The sequence below is a fragment of the Callorhinus ursinus genome, unplaced genomic scaffold (assembly GCF_003265705.2).
Source record: "Callorhinus ursinus isolate GAN/ISIS: 27379988/994484 unplaced genomic scaffold, GSC_fseal_2.0 scaffold36, whole genome shotgun sequence".
NCBI classification, from domain to species: Eukaryota; Metazoa; Chordata; class Mammalia; order Carnivora; family Otariidae; genus Callorhinus; species Callorhinus ursinus.
The window spans coordinates 12,346,623-12,364,752 of NW_027397098.1; positions in this window are offsets into that span (position 1 = coordinate 12,346,623).

Genomic DNA, 18,130 nt, shown 5'->3' on the forward strand with positions numbered 1-18,130 from the left:
TGCCTTAATGGGATGTGCAATGTCTTCTGAAAGCAGAGGTGCCTGTTGAGGGTATATAGCTGTATGTAGCTGAAGGCCTAGGTCACACAACAGGACAAAATGCAGCTGAGCCTAGGCTCTGGGGAAGTGACATTCAGACTCTTGCATACACATCGAGGGACTGCCCGGATGCAGAGTTCCATGCCAGCAAAAAAAGCTGTAATTTTTTTTTAAGGGAATATGCCTGAGGATCACGCTTAGTTTTACAAAACAAAGAGAAAACAACAATGAAGACCTTGGGAATGTATCACAGATGTGTGATTTTAAAATCTCCTATCTTTCAGAATCAGTTGGTGGCAAAACGCACGTCAAAATAACTGAGTGGCTAAGGTCCCATAGAAAGCTGCTAACTCATCTTGTTTGGCTCAATATTGGGGTATATCGGCCAAACTTGATAAAGGTACTTAGAATTATTGATCTATAACCTTTCTTGTGATAACGGTTAAGAGTTCAGAGCCAACAATCTATGAACCCCTCTCCTAGTCTATGGCAATACACAGCCTTCTGGTCTTCATCTACAAATATCTTAAACTCTCTTCTTACTGATCAATGTAAGAGAGAAACCCGGAAAGTTCTCTTCACCTTAAAGTAATATCAAGTCACCAGGATCTTAGGAAATATTCACAAAAGGGGAGGGGATCGAGCACTTGTCTTTAACACTCTGGAGATTATTATCACATCTGCCAATGAACATCCTTGCAGACTCCAATTATTGATTGCCATTGTGTTAAACAGCTAGAAATATATACATAGGAATAAATGATTGTGGGCTCACTAGGGTAATAAGATCTATCTTGTCTCCACCTAAATTCCTTGAAAGTATGATGTGATTGGCCACCACCCTATACCTTCAGCTTCATCTACAAACTCCCTCATATTTTGTGCTCCGATAACGTCAAGTTATTTTTAGATCCCAGAAGGCAGTGTGCTGCGTCCCTCCTCCCAGCCTGTGCTCTAGCAACTTCCTCCGGTCCCGGAATGGCCTCCCTCCCCTTTCCACCCAGTGAGCCCACCACCCAAGCTTCGAGTAATGTTCAGTTACCACCTGTTCTAGAAATACCCTTCCCACCCTCCCTCCACCCTCTGAGAAGTACGAATTCCGTGTTCTAAGCAAAACTTTGAGAAGACTTCTTTAATATACCTAACAGAAAAATCAATAGATTATTGTAGCAAGTTCTCCCATTCCATACGAGATCCTCTCCGATTATAATTATAGCAGACTGTAGTATTTTAGTTACAGTCACATCTAAATCAAATCTTATTTTCTCAATGTAATATAACCAGTCCAAAAGTAGGACCAAAGCCTTATCGTTTTATATCAAGCCGATGCAAAGTTCTCAAGGTCTAAGTATGGGCATTTTAAGTACGAGGAACAATGCACATTCAAGAAAAGCATGCTTCTCCTGTCTTGATAAGCTGCTACACTTCTTTGTGCTATACTTTTTTTTTGCATAGGCAGGCAGCCTGGTGTTATTCAACAATTTATGGTATAATTCACTCTCTTCATGTTTCAGTTGTATTCATCCCAAAGGCTCATTTCCTTGAGTGTCCTCCAGCTGGAATTCAAAATCTTAAATGAAAATTTAGCAAGGCGACTCAAGAGGTACTGAAGAAATAAGTCAATTTTTTTTTCTTTTTAATGAAAAGAGAGCTGCTGGCGAACTCACAGAACACAGCTATGCGGTATTAGTTGTTAATAACGGCTGGGCACTTAGACCACTGCCTGTTGCCTATCACGCACTGGCTTAGATAGATGGGCAACACGGCGCCTACTGGGACGTGCACTGAGCCCTCCCCTTAAAGGATTAAAACACTGACATCTGGCGAATGAGAAACAGCTTTATATATCACCAAGAATGCATCCACTATGATTCATTACATATAAGGCATCATTTTCATAATCATGAGATTAAAACGATGTGCTGTTCTCTAGAAGCGTTCGATCATGTATATGGTCACTGCAATCCCTGTTACACAAGCATGTCCTGAATTTCTATGGAAACAAATAATTATTTGAACCTGGGCATACCCAGTGGCCCACAATTCTATTGAAAATATATCCATGAACATTTCTGCACAACAAAAATGATTCTATCAATGGTGATATTTCCTTTGGAAATGGTTGTAAGCTGACTTATTCTGTTCTGGGGAAAGGAAGGGTTTTAGGAAAAAAAATCCATCATGATTAGTATGCAGTTAGTTTACTAAAAAAGATAATAAACTGATGTATAAAGCAGGTCCCACTAGGCTCAAGTAAACTGTGGGATGACAGGTCTATTACACCCGTGTGGTTAGAAAAACAGCCCTAATATAAAATATCTAAAAGGAGGGAAAACATCCTCAGAAGCACAGGGTAGTACTTGCAGTTTTAGTTAATCCTTTTCAAAGTACTAAATTCATCTGAATGAAGGTGAATGAGAAAAAGCTGGGGAAGTATCAGAGGAGAATTATGATCATGATTAAAATTTGAAAAACAGTAAAGTGCTCAGCATATAGACAGAGTTAGACTCGTTCCAATGTTAAAGCGGCAAATGAAATTGGGAATAATCTTAAGCTACCCTTTGTTTCCTAATTCATAGTGGAAGGAGCTACAACCAGCAAAGTTGGGTTGTTTATTCACCACACCACAGCTAGCTCCATTCAGGAATGGATGGAACGCACTTTCGTACACCAGTACCGTGCTTCGTATTTGACAGCAAGGGTCCACCTGTAACCATTAAGAGGTGTAGAGACAATCAGACCGGAAAATGAAACAGCGAAACAATACTTAGCTACCAAGTACCTTCTAAGGGCAAGGAATTTCATAATGAGTCTAAAGAAAAAGTCAGTAATTGTAACTAATATAAGTCATTATACACAGCTGGTTTGACAAATTTCCAGAGGGAAAACTTTTAGGAAACCACCATATGGCTTTGTTTTGTACTCATTTACTTCATCCAGGCTGACTGACTTGGTTCTCTGAAGACACAGGGGGTATCCAGAGATGGGCCCCTTTGAGATCTGCAGACAGCCATGGCATGTTTCAAGGACTGGGGAGTCTCCCCCTCTTCTCACGAGGCACCCTAAAATGCACCCACGTAACCTGTGAGCCAGTTTTAGCTCTCGGGATTTTTTGGCTACCGTTAAGTCATTCAATGAAGAGTTGGCTCTGACTTCCAGGAAGCCTGCGTCATTCATGGCGCTCTAACTGCTCTGGATTGCTGCTGTGTGGGATGCGGGGAAGGTTCTGGAAGGTACACTCAGCAGGTTCCTAAGTGACAGGGGCCGCAGAAGCCTGTTTCCAAGCTGCACATGATGTTCTGCTCAGACACAGGAGCCTCCCTGGATCCCCGAGTGCCTCAACTTGGCATGCAGCGTGCCCGTGTGGGCTGGTGTCTGACCTTGTCCTGGCTGGTGCCCACAGTGCTGAACGTGGAGGCCCCACTTCATGCTTTTGCTACAGATAAGGCCTTCACACTTCATCTTGGGCTGCTGGGGCTACTATAACACATACCACAGACTGGGTGCTTACAAACAACACACAGTCACTTCTTAAAGTTCCGGAGGCTGGAAGTCCAAGATCAAGGTGCTGGCAGATCCTGTGTCTGATAAGGCCCGGCCTCCAGGTTCACAGACGGCATTTTTTTTTTTTTTTTTGCTGTGTCCTCACATGGTGGAAGGGTCGAGGTAGCTCCCTGGGATCTCTTTTATAAAGATGCTCATCCCATGATGAGAGTTCCACCCTTGTGACCTCATCATCTCCCAAAGATTACCTCCTAACACCATCACACTGGGAGAATGTGACCAGACGGAGGTGGGGAGGTCAGGTAGGAGGACCTGGGGGGCATATACATGAATACATACATGTATGGTATATGTGCTAAGTACGTACTGTTTGATTGTATTCAGAATACATTTTGAATGAGGGCCAGCCAGATAGGACCTGAGACACGAGGAGGGGATGAAACGGGGGAGATGTTTGAGGCTGACGAGCTGGGTGAGTGCCCACACTTCATGCTGCAGGACAGACCGGAGTGGTGGGCAAGCTTGGGACCACAAGGAAGGGGTTGGGGAGGAATCCGGAGTTCTGTTTAGGATCTTTCACATCCAAAAGGGCTATTAAGCAACCAAAGGCAATCTGGAGTTGACAGCAATAAGTAATAATGCTTGTTTGGAGAAAGCAGACTTGTCCCGATGCAATTGATTCATCAGGGAATAATTTGGGCACAGCAGGAATCCTCAGATTTCATGTTTGCTTACGTACAATTCTGTACGTAAGAACACCACGTGAGTGCAGGAAGCGGCCCCCAGCTGAACCCTGCGCTTGAGAACGCACACAACCCAGCCTCAGCTGCGACCCCTGCAACACCCACTTCCAAAAGCGAATCTCCAGATTTATTGTAGTAGCTGCACATTCTCAGCCATTTAGCCTGGGTAAAACTGCTAATGCTTTATTAGTTTTCTAACCTTTTTATACATCACTGCTGAGTCTTTTGAGCATCGGGCCTCACTCCGTTCCCCCAAGAGCCTTGTGGTTTTGGCTGCATGACTTTACCTAGTGTGGTGATCTTTCGGACACACAGGCTGTGTGAGGGCAGAACTCAGCAGATGGAGTTCAAGGGGAGAGGCAGGGCTGGGGCCTCAGACGCTGGGCTCTAGGGAGGGATGTGGCTCTCATCACTGGCACACCTGTGACCCTAGGTCGCGATCGCTTCTGTGATGGTGACCTCCACCGGGAGCATCTTGATGGCGTGAACTCGTCTTTATATGTTGCCTTCCAGCAAAGGGTCTGGCTTTTAAGGGCTGCTTGATGATTTGCTCACCTAGCTGTTCCCTGGACAACGTCTGCCCTTCTTCAAAATGTTAATCACCATGGACAAAATGATGTTTGCTGCAAGTTTGACTTAGAAGTCCCAACTGAGTTCTGTGCAGGCCTTTATCCTTAAAACTTGTACAAATACTGGCTCTTCTCTCTCTCCCTCTCTGGTATGTGCTTTTGTCTCATTTTGGAAGATCTTTTGATGCCTATCCCATGAAGTTCTCCAGAATCTTTCCCACCTGCCACTCAAACCACAGGGTGTCCTTGGCACACAGCCTCTCAGGGGCCCACATGATGGCCTACATCCACGCCATTAGTGCTCCTGAGAGCCCCCCACCCCTCCCACCATGTGAGGGCACAGGGAGAACGTTGTCTATGAACCTGGAAGAGAGGTCTCATCAGCAGAGACTGGACCTGCCAGTACCTTGACCGTGGACTTACCAACCTCCAGAGCTGTGGGAATTAAAGTATGCTGTATATACGCTACTCAGTCTGAATAGACTAGGGCAAAACTCACACATCTTTTCTACTCGTGTGGTCAGAATTCGGGTCCCATGGGCACTGTCCCTACCTTCTCCTCAAGGCCCAGGAGTGGCGCTGTCTCTGGGGTAGACTTAGAGGGTAGAATATTCTGGGTAGGAGGAGGGAAGCAGAATGGATTGGGCCTGCCTCAAAATTATACTCTCTCTCTCTAGTCTTCTTGATATAAAAGGGGGGAAGAGGGAGATTCACTCTGTTGGCTTTGTTGGACTTTTCCCTTTTAGAACATTTGCAGTAAAATGCCTGGCACACCCATGAGAAAGTACAAATTCTAAAAGCTGAGGCTTTCGAGTTTCTGTTCTGGCTGTGGGCAGCTTGCACCGTCCCATCAGGCTCTGGGAAGAGTGAGGAGTGTGGGTGGAGGTGGAAGCGCCTTTCCTCGGGTCTTTGAAGACTCCCACCTCTTTCCCTGCAGACAAACCCGGGTTCTAGCCACGCTCTCTTAGAGGCGTCGTAAAGTGCTGCTTTCTTGGAGTTCTGAAACTGACCATTGTCAATAAAGAAATGACACCCTTTTCTGACTCATAATCCATTTTTTAAGGCTTCTTAACATTGCTAACTTTGGTACCCTGAGCAGACTGGGGTAACAAGCATTTTATGACTGGCTTTCAGGAAGACCCACCTGTGTCTGAAACCCTTAGCCAACGGGCCTATTTGGCTGCCCTCTTGCTTTGGTATGTAAACTTCCATGTGTGTAAATAATCACACTCCCATCCATTCACTTGAGGAAGGTTATTATATTTCACACGCCGAGAAAAGCCCCGAGTGTCAAAGGCATGCTTTATAACATCACCGCCAGCAAATATATCATTGTCAGGCTTACTCCAATAAAACCTCTTTATGGGTGATAGATTTTATTTGTGAGTTTATGACAAATATCTGAAACATCAGGTATTCATGTCGTAATCACCTTTTATGGGCTTTAGTTTTGTTCCATCCTCGGAAAGAGCACGCACAGCCATGCCTGAGATTTAGAAAGTTTGGTACTTAGATGCTAATTCCTCGGGCAGCCTTGGGCAGGTTGCTCCGTTCCTCTGCATTGCCTCTTTATAAAACCTATCTTGCATGAATGCAATGATAATTAATTGGGCATTAATTCTAATGTTCTTTGAAGATTTGAAAGTGCTCTGTGTGGCCATCATTTCAACTGCTGTATGAGTTCAGGTCCTGTTTATTGGTTTTCACTGATTGCTTTATTATTTTTATTCATGCATTAAAACTAACCCCTAAATGAGAATGTTCCTATTGCATTTCCCAGTTTGGAAGAGCAACATTTCAGTTTGGCAATGGAAATTGATGTGAATGTACGTCGGCATGTGCCTGGTGGGGTTTGCTGCATTTCTTTGTTCTCTAATATTGAAGGGTGAGAAACCTGCCTTGTACAGACAAGCTTGAAATATATTCCAAAAATGGTATTTTCCAAGAAGTGCCGATTGATATGTCTAACTGGGTGGTCATTATGCTCGAACACACTCTGGGCTATTGAGGAGTAAGTTTATTTCCATAGGGACACAGTGAAGGACTGTCCAGTCGACTGCTAACCTTTGAGGAGGGAGATGTCCACAGTGTGGCCTGTCTGTCTGTGCTGGGAGGAGGTTGGGCAGCAAACAGCACAGAGTTCAGTGAGCCATAGCTCTTCCTTCACTTTCCCTTTGGACATGCTGCTGATGGACAGTCCACCAGACAGGCATAAATGCTGCTGGGTTTCTCCAAAGCAGACCCTAGTAAATGGGGGACAGTAGGTCTCCTCTGGGTACATACAGAATGGGGCAAGTCAGGCCTACATGCAAGACAGGGAGGTTTCTAGAAAATGTCAAAGACGGTTCTGGAATCTAGCTCTACCCACACACCTGCTATATAATCTTGGGTACATTTTGTAAATTGCCACACCACCGATGTCCTCACCAGTTGAATAAGGAAAATGATATCTCTTCTGGCTTTGAAACAAAAATGGAGTATGCTTACATTCCACATTGCATATCATTAAGTGGAGGCAGGTAGAAAGTTAATTTTTTAAAAAGTTGGACCTAGAGGGTATTATGCTAACTGAAAAAAGTCAGGCTGAGAAAGACAAACACCATATGATCTCATTCATATGTGGAATCTAAAAAACAAATGAATCTACAAACAAACATCAGAAACAGACTCATAAATACAGAGAACAAACTGATGGTTTCTAGAGGGGGGGTGGGGAATGGGCAAAATGGGGGGAAGGGGAGAGGGAGGTCCAGGCTTCCAGTTCTAGAGTGAATAAGTCAGGGGGATGAAAGGTACAGCACAAGGGAATATACTCAGTGATACTGTAATAACATGGTATATGGGGAATGATGACAGCTATACTTGTGGTGAGCACGGCGTAACGTGTAGACTTGTCCAATCACTATGTTGTCCACCTGAAACTAATGTAACGTGGTATGCCAACTATACCCAAATAAAAATTTTTTTCAAAACGTTGAACCATCTAACATGATGAGAAATATTTAAAAGACAGACATTGCCTGAAGGTAGCTTAATCGTTCAATTAGACTTAGAAGTGATTCAGAACATGGTGTCTGCACACTTGTATTCACTGTGATGGCCTCTGCACTCAGCTCATTTACTCCACCAGTGAACAAGCTCCCTGAGTCCATTCCAGAAAAAGCATGCTTCCACCTAGCCACCTGTCCTCTCCATTCCAAACCATGCATTTCCGAGTTTGATGCTTGAAGTGTATCTTAAGTCGTCCAAATATGAACAGCAAGAGAAGCTGACATACAATTACTCCTGTGTTTCACACATTCTTGAGGGTAAACCTCATTTGGTTGAACTCATTCCAGTAGTAAAACTCAGATGAATTTTCAGTGTTTAATCTGGAAGTCTCAGCCACTGTAAAACCTGTCTTCATTGCTAAAATTAAAAGTGCTATGTATTCAGACATGAGGTAATAAAGGTACCTGGTGATGGGCTCAAAGCGTCTACTAAAAATGAAAATTCACCTATTTAATTCCCAAAACATTTTGGCGATGCATGAGGAGCTGAGTAACATTTTTAAAGACCCACAACATTTTTGTTGTATTTTGCCTTTAGCCTTTTCCTTGCCCATGTGACAGCAATTGAGCTATATTATTTATTTTGTAAGTTTTCACTCTGTATGTGGATTTTACTGAGTGAAATGTCCATGTTGACACCATCAGTCAATTAATTTCTTAAGAACTATTGTTTTTGCTCAACATGTAAAATAAAGTAATTTAAAATGTGATTATACCTTACAAGGGGCTCTACAATGTATTTAGGGAATGAGAGTTAGCACACGATTAATCGGAAGTGGCAATTCAGGTATACAAATCAAACAATGTGCTGACTGTGCTGTTGAGACCACTCTCAAGTGGAAATCAACTAAATAAAACCCAAAGGGTGATTAAGTTAAGGATGAAATGAGCAGCAGGAAGTGAGACCCCAACAGACTGGCACTGTTAGGATGGATGCCAGTGGCTGAGGCCAGGACGGCCAGAGCGAAGCCCGAGGCAGATATGGGTGTGTGGGAGAACGCAGCTGTGAACCCAGCCTCTGCACTCCTCCCCCACGGCTGTGTGATTCCAGTTTGCTTGCAGCAGGAACGTGACAAAACCCAGAGGAGGGGATGAGCTGCTCTGAACACCAACTGGGCTCAGTTTCCTGAGGCTGATGGCATAAACTATCTTTTCACCCAAGCTAAGTGGAAAAGAAAAGAAGAAAATTCACAGTGAGGAAGGAAGTCACGCTGAAGTGCAGAGAATAAAGGGAAGGTGCTCCGTGTGGGCATGGCATTTTGAGGTTCACAGAATGCTTCAGGCTTGAGATGGCTTCCTATCCAAGTCTGGGTTCTCCGAACCCTAACGTGACTCTTTTCTCCCCTCTCCTTTCGTGAAGCATCTCCTCCCCTCTGTCCCCGGGGCCACTTTCTCTGTCCCCATCCTGTCCACCCACAATCACTGGCTGAGTCCTATTTTCCCTTTGAAATATCAGCCTAATTGCACATTCTTAGGGTCATCTTCCCTGAGCTCTTCAGACCCTGCGAGGACTCTCAGTTCCATGCCCAAATGCCTTGTTCTTCAAAGTGTCTCTGGCAGTATCAGCATCCCTGGGGGGATGTTAGAAATGCAGATCTCAGACCTTACCCCAGACCTGCTGACTCAGAACCTGCATTGTAACAAGATGCCCAAAAAGGTGTACGCACACTCAAGTTTGAGAGGCACTGGTTTCGAGCACCTGAAGTCCTTCTTCACATGTTTACCATTATTAGCAACTAAGTAGGTGTGGACAGTTTCACGTAGCGAGCTCAGTGCTCATGGCTGACTCACTTCCCCCGACAGCATGTTCTGTGGAGGAAGGGACCTCATTTGTTGCTTGCGTTGTCTTCATGGTGTTTGGTCTAGCACTTTGCTAAGCGTGTTGACGAATGAATGAATGAATGAACGAATGAGTGAAACCTTCGGGAGAAAGACCCCGCCCCTCCATTTCTGGAACTGTGGGGCCCACAGGGGAGGAGCATGACAGCACGAGAAAGAGAGGAGTAGCTACAGAAACGCCCCCAGAAAGGATGGGTAGCCACAGGGGCTGTGGTGGCATACACGACAGTCCTCGGGGTTCTTAGCGAAAGGAAGGATGGAGAGTTTTAGGATCCCATGCACTCAGATCTTGGACTATTTCCCAAAGACATAAAAGTTATGATCATAAGATTTTCAGCTCCAATTAGCCACTTACAGTGTAAGAATCCCACTTCTGGGTGGGTCATTCCCAGGAAGCTCTCTTGACCTTCCAGAAAAGCTTGAATCATCTTTATACTCTTTGCAATGCCTACTGGAGTATTTTGTATATACTTAATTCTCATCCTACTTCCCAAATTAGATTGAGTAGAATTGCCTGGTGGATCCATTTGAGATGGATTGCACCCTGCAGGAAACCTTGAGACTTTGGGCACTTCAGAGAAGCCTCTGCATAACGCTATAAAGGAAAACATTAACTTCATATGAGCAAGACATAGAAAGACTTATAAAAGTCATCACAAAATAAATGAACCTAAAGACACAATTAAAGCTCCAATATAAACATGCCCCATGCTGACTTTACTTTTATCTGCTTCTCCCCCAAACCCCCCTCCAAGCAACTATTATCATTTCATCAAAACACCCATGGGGAGGGTTCCCTTTCAGTAATACAAATCTTTCTCCTTCCTGCTTCAAGACTTCAGTGGCTGCTTATACTCAGTGCTTTAGACCATCCAAAGAGTTAGAAGCGAGGTTTTTTGGATCAAGTGATTCTCAGTGATGTTGTGAGGATACAATATAAATAGAGAATACAAGATGATCCATAAGGATGCAATCCCTTAACAGAAATCAGTGTTTCACCCACATGGCTTATTAATGAATGCTCAAGTTTGGAGGCAAAGTAAGACAAAGAAAGGAAAAATTCCTGGTTGAAAGAACACTTTGTGTAGCATTAGGATAAATAAGGAAATGAGGAAACCTACCTTCCTGGGCTGTAGCTGAACCAAAATATTGTTTTCCAAAAGGCCAGTTCTTGCATACCCCAGATAATAAAGGAAATGAGGTCTGATTAAACACAATCCACTCTTTTACACTGCAGAGGTATTAAATGTGAATAATCTATTATAATCTCTTGTTTTTAAAGTGGAAACTGAACTGATGGTTTGCTAAACAAATTCACATCTGCCTGGTGATATTACACTGTCTAAATAGCTAACAGTTGCTTCCCCCCTGAAATCTGTGAGACTACCTCACAGAATCCTCTGTGTTTATCTTTTGTTTGGTCATTTTGGGATCCTCATAGCTCTTGGGGGCATGGCCAGACCACATCTGCTAGGATGTGTTTGGCTCAATGGAATCATAATCTTCCAAAAAGCAAATAGGGAAAGCATGCCACTGTAACCAGACTTTTTCGCTTCCCTCTGACTTAGCGGAGATGAGTTTTCATCTCTAGTCACATGCTGTGTCTCAAAACCTAAAAGATGCACGTGGTGCTGGAGGGCTGGGGGTGGGGGTGGAGACAGGGGAACGGCATGTGGCCACTGCAGAAAGATCTTCAAAGTTTATTTTTTCAGCTTTCTAGAGTTAGAAAGTCCTATGGTGCCATCATGAAAGACAGAATTCTATTCTTACCATTAAGATAAAAAAAATTCTCAAAGCACTAAGATGCAAGGTCAATCTTTAAAGTTGGCAGCAAAGCCAGGTGGGCAGGTGAACCCCAGGGTACGTGGGAACTGGAAAAAAATCACCGGGGGGGGGAGATTGATAAAGAGATTTGTCATAAACAAATGCCCTTTTGTTTGTTGAGGTATTCAGATGCTGGGAGCTAGAACTGTTTGAGATTTTTTTTTTTCTTTGCTCAAAGTCCTATCAGCAATTCAGCAAGTAAAGCTAACAAGAAATTCAACCCTGTTTTTCTCAAGAATCACACATTCCATCAATTTGGGCTTGAAGCCACACTCTCTTCTGGGCAGGCCCCTGAAAGTGGCCTTTCATGGGATATACTTGTACACACTTGCGTACATTTTAGACAAAGTAGGCCACCCTGGAGGGTCCATCTTCCATCACTGGGCAGAAAAGAGAGTGTGGTAATCAGAGAGCTTTGGTGTTAGAATTAGGACTTATTTTCCGAAGCGTTGATTGAGAAATAAAGAACTATTAGGAAAGATGAATAAATGGGTCTCATTAGGGATTACTCTGTGTAGCGTGTGGCCTCACCTGCATTTTGGCCTCTTCACAAACAGTGTAACTGGTGTAGTTTTTTGCCGAAGAATGCGGTCCAAATGTAATAAAACTCACCTTTTCTTTACTAGGCTGGAGGCAAACACCCTACTTCACTTTTTTTTTCCAAGAGGTCAGTATGAGTACCACCCATTGATTATGGCTTAAAGGTATGAGTTTGGAAAGTTCTAGCCTATGCATGAAAGGATTAGACCAGAAAACAAAGCAAAGCAAACGGTCTCTGTGCAGTCAGCTCCCTGCATGATGGAGAGACCCAGGCTGTGCATGCAGAGGGGACACTACCAGGGTTTACTGCAGTGCGGGAACAGCGGTGTTTGCAAATAGATCTCCCAGGTTTTTAGGAGGCAACGTGTCACCTCAGAAAGAGCACGGGATTTAGAGTTAGAGACCACTGCTTCGTTCCTGCTTCGTTCCAGAGTCACCTCCCCAGGAGAAACCAAACCCAGGGTCACTGTGAGCAGCCTCTGGCAGCTTCATTCCCCATGTGCACTTCATTACCCATCACACCATTCTCCATGGAAGAGGGTGTGACTATTTCTACAGCCCCACTTCTTCAAAAATCACGAGGAAGACTTTCTAGGCTGAGTAACCAACATGGATTACGTGGATAACGTCATTCAGTATTCCCTGTAGTACCTAGACTATATACTCAGATAATAAATGACAAAAGTGGTTTTATTTGCAAAACTCCAACTCCGGGCTCAGCTCTGTGGCCATGGTTAATATTGGCACAAGCTTCCAGTGGAATTTGATTTGGCAATTCTTACAGTATAATCAGGAATTTATGACCATTCTGTAATTCCCTAATCATGTGATTGGGGAAAACACAGAATGTGATGCTGGGGGTGGGGAGGTGGCAGTGTCTTGGATGCTGAATCATTTCTTTCTAATGCACCAGTTAACTTGGGCAGTAGAGTATTTCCTCCCTACGTGTCTGTCCAAACAGAGATGACATATCATAATTCATCTGTTTAGTGAGTAAAAGAGCAAGAGCAAGAAAGAAGCCAAGCAAATGTATTAACATATTACTTTACTGGTTTAGTATAGTTATTTTATTAATTATGTTACTATATCAATTACCTATGCAATAATATATTAGTGATATATTAATTACCTAGAAAAAAGTAAGTCTATATACATAGGAATGAAGACCATCATTGCAGAAAAATCTCAAAATTATTAGCTGCTGCTTTTTCAATAAAAAGTATTAAGTAAAATATTTGAATCATTAAATTGTTATTGAAGTGGAATAGAAACAGGAAGTTGGATTTGAGTAAATAACGGAAATCTCACAAACAAAATACAAATGACTCAAATTGTAAACGTCCATAGTAATTCAACAATATTTTCAATAACTTGCAAAAGCTATTTAGCTTAATAAAAGCTTCTTACATCGCCCTTGAGAAACAATTTGTTTAACATGTCCAGAAGAAACACTGTAGCTTTAACAAATTCAAGAAAATTCAAAGCCCAGAGTTGAAAGAAAAAAATGGAGCAAACTAATTTCTTTAGGTAGCATCAGTTAAAACAAAATTAATTACAAGTGAATCAGAAAAGGTATCTTGTAGCTAGTGAATTTTTTGCCCGTATTGGAATTAGACAACATAATCCCCACCATGCTCCGAAATGGTCTCCCGTTGGGCACTCCCAGGATCTGGAATTGTTTTCTCAGACTAACAGGAAAGGGAGGGGAGTTGAACTGTAAGTCCCATCTGGTTCTCATTCCACATTCCCAGGAAACTCTCATGCACCAAGTCCAGAAAACGAAAGCCAGCATATAGTGGCATTACTCTGAGCAAACAGACCAAGTGACTCTGAAGGGCCAGCACCCAGCTCTATGCATGCCGGGACATCCGCAGTGGTGTGTCTGGCTTGGGTGGCAATGTGGTTGAGGAGAGACTGCTTTTAAGTGAGTGCTCCAGTGTGTCTGGGAAATACATCATTGACAATGTCTTGTTAAGCTTCTGTCTAACCTGGAATAGAGCACCCCCTCAACAGGCATCCCACTTGGAGTTTCTGGCAGCATCAAGTGTCCTGAGCACCTGTCAACCCCCTCTTTTGGAGAAGGCCTCACTGGGCGCCGTGACTGGACCTGCCCTGCCCATGGCCATTGCCTCCCACCCAAGACTCTGTCCAGAGTCTGTACTGATGCTCAGGTTCTACTCTGCTCTTATACCTGAGGTGTTCCCTAATTTTGTTGGGGTTTGAGAGAAACAAGATGAACTCAGAAACGTAATGGAAGACTAAGATTGCTTTGGTTGCTAAAGCTTTTCTCCCATGCCCATGAAATTTGGTTTCGTGAATGCTCCACTGTGTGCACAGTGAAGGGAGAGATGTGTCCCTGTACAAAAGCTTGTAAGGTTTTTGAGCCTAACCTAGTTAGTTATGTGTCTTTGGCGGATATATGGGCTATCAAAAGACATATGTCCTAGTGTGACAAGTAGATTGTATCTGTGTATCTATGTGTAATATAGATTTTTATACATTCTCTAGTGAGTCCTCATGGATTTGTACAGAAACAGGGAAAACAGTCAAAATTTAAGGAAAGCAAGCAAGATTGTAAAAAACAAAACAAGGCAAAGCTTGAGTTTCACTAACACAAGGATATTGAACTTCTTTAGATTCCAGTGTCTGAATTGGCAAAGTCAAGGGAGCTGGGTGGTATAATAGACCTCCAGTTCTTCAGTGAACTGAAAAATAAATTATGCTTTACTATAATTGGAAAATGAAATTTAGGCTCTATCTTTGAAGAGCATAAATGAGTGAGAGAGCAGAAGCAACCATGAACAGAACCTAATACAGACAGGTCCCCTGGGGTCAAGCTCATTGGATGGCATCACCTCACAAGGTATTGGGGAGGCGCAGTTCTAACGTGGGCCATCACTGGTGAGGCTTCCGATTCCTGCCCAGGGAGGAAGGGCCCACATAGAGTTGCATCCATGAAGACTTTCCTACAGCAGGGCAATCACAACCTGAGCTAGCCAGACTTCCCCAACACTTTTTGAATTTTACATAATTGAAGATAATATTCTAATATTTTTTCTGAGCTGGAAGGAAGGAAGGGTGCAACAAGATTGATGGGGTTTTTATGATGTGCCCATGTGCGGTGAAGTTTTCACAAAAAATGATGGACAGTGTAAGGAAACTAGCCGAAGAATAGTGAGAATAGCACTGAAAGAAAAACAAACAAACAAACAGTTCATTGCCTGACTTTGCTCTGACCCTACTGTTGAGTTACTCAAGTCCCGTTTGTTGTCCAGGTGGCAATGTTAACACAAAGATAGCTCTTTGTACCCATGTGTTTTGACAGGGCAATGAAATATCAGTGATCATGCTTCAGAAGTCAATCCAGGGATTAGAAATCATTTACATGTGCATAAAAAATCAGTAAGGGTGCAAAATATGAATACAATGGGTTCTTTTTCCTTCTTACTCAGCTTACAACACATTGGTGCCACTTTTGAGTTTATAAAACATACTTTAAACACACTCCTAACTCCTTCAAGAAAAAAATGTGCATAAATCCCCCACTGTCTAAACTCTTATTTCTATTGTCAAATGACAGTGTAACGTTTAATGTTATCCTATTTTAATTTGTTCAGAAATAATTTGTTTGCTTTTTCTTCTGAATTATTTTAAATTTGCAGAAAATATAGAAGAGTTCGGAATCAAGTTTAACTCTGTTTCCACTTCAAATTTTATAATGTAGGCTGCATTGTGTACACTTAGCATAGAGCATGAGTAAACTATAGAATTTTGTCTTCCGCGTAATACGCAAATGTTTTTACAACACAAGTAATGTCATCTCAACTGGTATCCGTAGCATAAGAATACTAAAACTGGCAATATGCCATAAAGATTTCTGGCATTTGAATCATATTTGCGTGAGATATTGCTGAATACCATATTTCATTTTGTTCTTTCTAAAGCTCAAATAACACATAATCTTATTTCTAAAACAAACTGCACTTTTTTTTTTTATCAGTAAAGCAGTACTTATGCCGTAAGGAATTGAATGTTAGGTAGAATCATCAAATTACTACGATTTTAATATAATTTTTAAAAACCTAAGAAAAAACATCCCTTTTACTCCAAATTAGGCAGTGCATACAGATTTTCTTATTTCCTTTTTTTTTTTTAAAGAAATCACTTACATATTTGAAAGCAATTCATAAACCCCAGTGGCTTTTTGGAAAGTGCTTTCATGATTGTGTAAGAAAATGTTCTCTATGTCAGTAATAAATGGCAGTCATGGAATTTGGCAAATGTTTCAGCCGTCCACATGAAATGGATGAGTTCCTCTGCTTAGATTGGTTCATGTTATACTGTTACTGCAGAGAATAATAGGATCCCTCCTGTGGGCTTGTGCTGTATAAAAAATTGTATCTGTTCTATAACATTAAATAGGTGAATGAGATCAGACAGTATTTAAAAAGAGGGGCTTCAGAAATGGTGCCTTCAAAGAAAAGTGTAGTGGGAGCTGTCATATCTTTTTTTTTTTTTTTTAATTCCCTTATTTTAAGCCCAGCTCTGCCTCAGGTCTCAGAACAGCTGATTTCACAGTAGACCTGGATAGACTTGGTTTTAAATGTCAAAATGTAGAATAATTTGCCACAGATCGGGGCAAGTTGTCCCTGAAAAAGAAGATGATGTTACCTACAGAGATAAACATAACCACGCAATTAATATGTAATCATTCTGAAGGTTTTCTTAAAAAAAAGGAATTAATTGTACTTGGCCAACAATGCTGAAATATGCCTCTAAGCACTTGGGGCTGGGCACACTTTCACTCCTACCCGGATCAGCCCCTCCCCTTACAGGAACCCCTGCATGCACTGTGCCCTGCACCAGACCACTCCAGGGTAATGTTTACACTGGCTGTGTGGGTCTGGGGGAGAGACGTCCCACGGCAGGCTCACGGTTCCACGGTCACTCAGCTGACACCAACGCACGCACGTGTGCCTGAATACACACACACACACACAGCCTTGAGGGCAGGCATTTTTTTAAATTTTTTATTGTTATGTTAATCACCATACATTACATCATTAGTTTTTGATGGAGTGTTCCATGATTCATCGTTTGTGCATAACACCCAGTGCTCCACTCAGAACGTGCCCTCTTTAATACCCATCACCAGGCTAACTCATCCCGCCACCCCCCTCCCCTCTAGAACCCCCAGTTTGTTTTTCAGAGTCCATCGTCTCTCATGGTTCGTCTCCCCCTCCGACTTACTCCCCTTCATTCTTCCCCTCCTGCTATCTTCTTCTTTTTCTTTTTTCTTAACATATATTGCATTATTTGTTTCAGAGGTACAGATCTGTGATTCAACAGTCTTGCACAATTCACAGCGCTCACCATAGCACATACCCTCCCCAATGTCTATCACCCAGCCACCCCATCCCTCCCACCCCCCACCACTCCAGCAACCCCCAGTTTGTTTCCTGAGATTAAGAATTTCTCATATCAGTGAGGTCATATGATACATGTCTTTCTCTGATTGACTTATTTCACTCAGCATAACACCTCGAGGGCAGGATTTTATCACACTTACTTCCAGATCACTAAGGACTCAGTTCTTTTTTTTTTCTTTAACCCAATTTGCCTTCTTCATCAAAATATTTTTAAATGACTCATTTGCATGTGTGTGTGTGTGTGTGTGTGTGTGTGTGTGAGTTTTCAAAATTTTAGTTCCCCATTGATTTTAATCTCCCCTCTTCGGAAACATGTCAGCCACACTACGTCTTCTCTCTTGCCAGTTGTTCTCGGAAGCCCTCATCTGTACACCGGAGACCTGGCAAAGCAACAGTGTGCGTCCTCCTTTTGAGAAGGAGAGTCCTTCACTCCCCCTGCGTTTGTGTGGTCTTGCAGCTTTTGAAAACAAGTGGGAAGGAAAACAAGTGGGAAGGAAAACAATGGGAATGCACCTGCTGCTACCGTTCAGCAGGGCACCCCAGCCTCCCGACTGGCTGCACACTGGTTTTATTTTTCCCCTGCTTCGTACGGT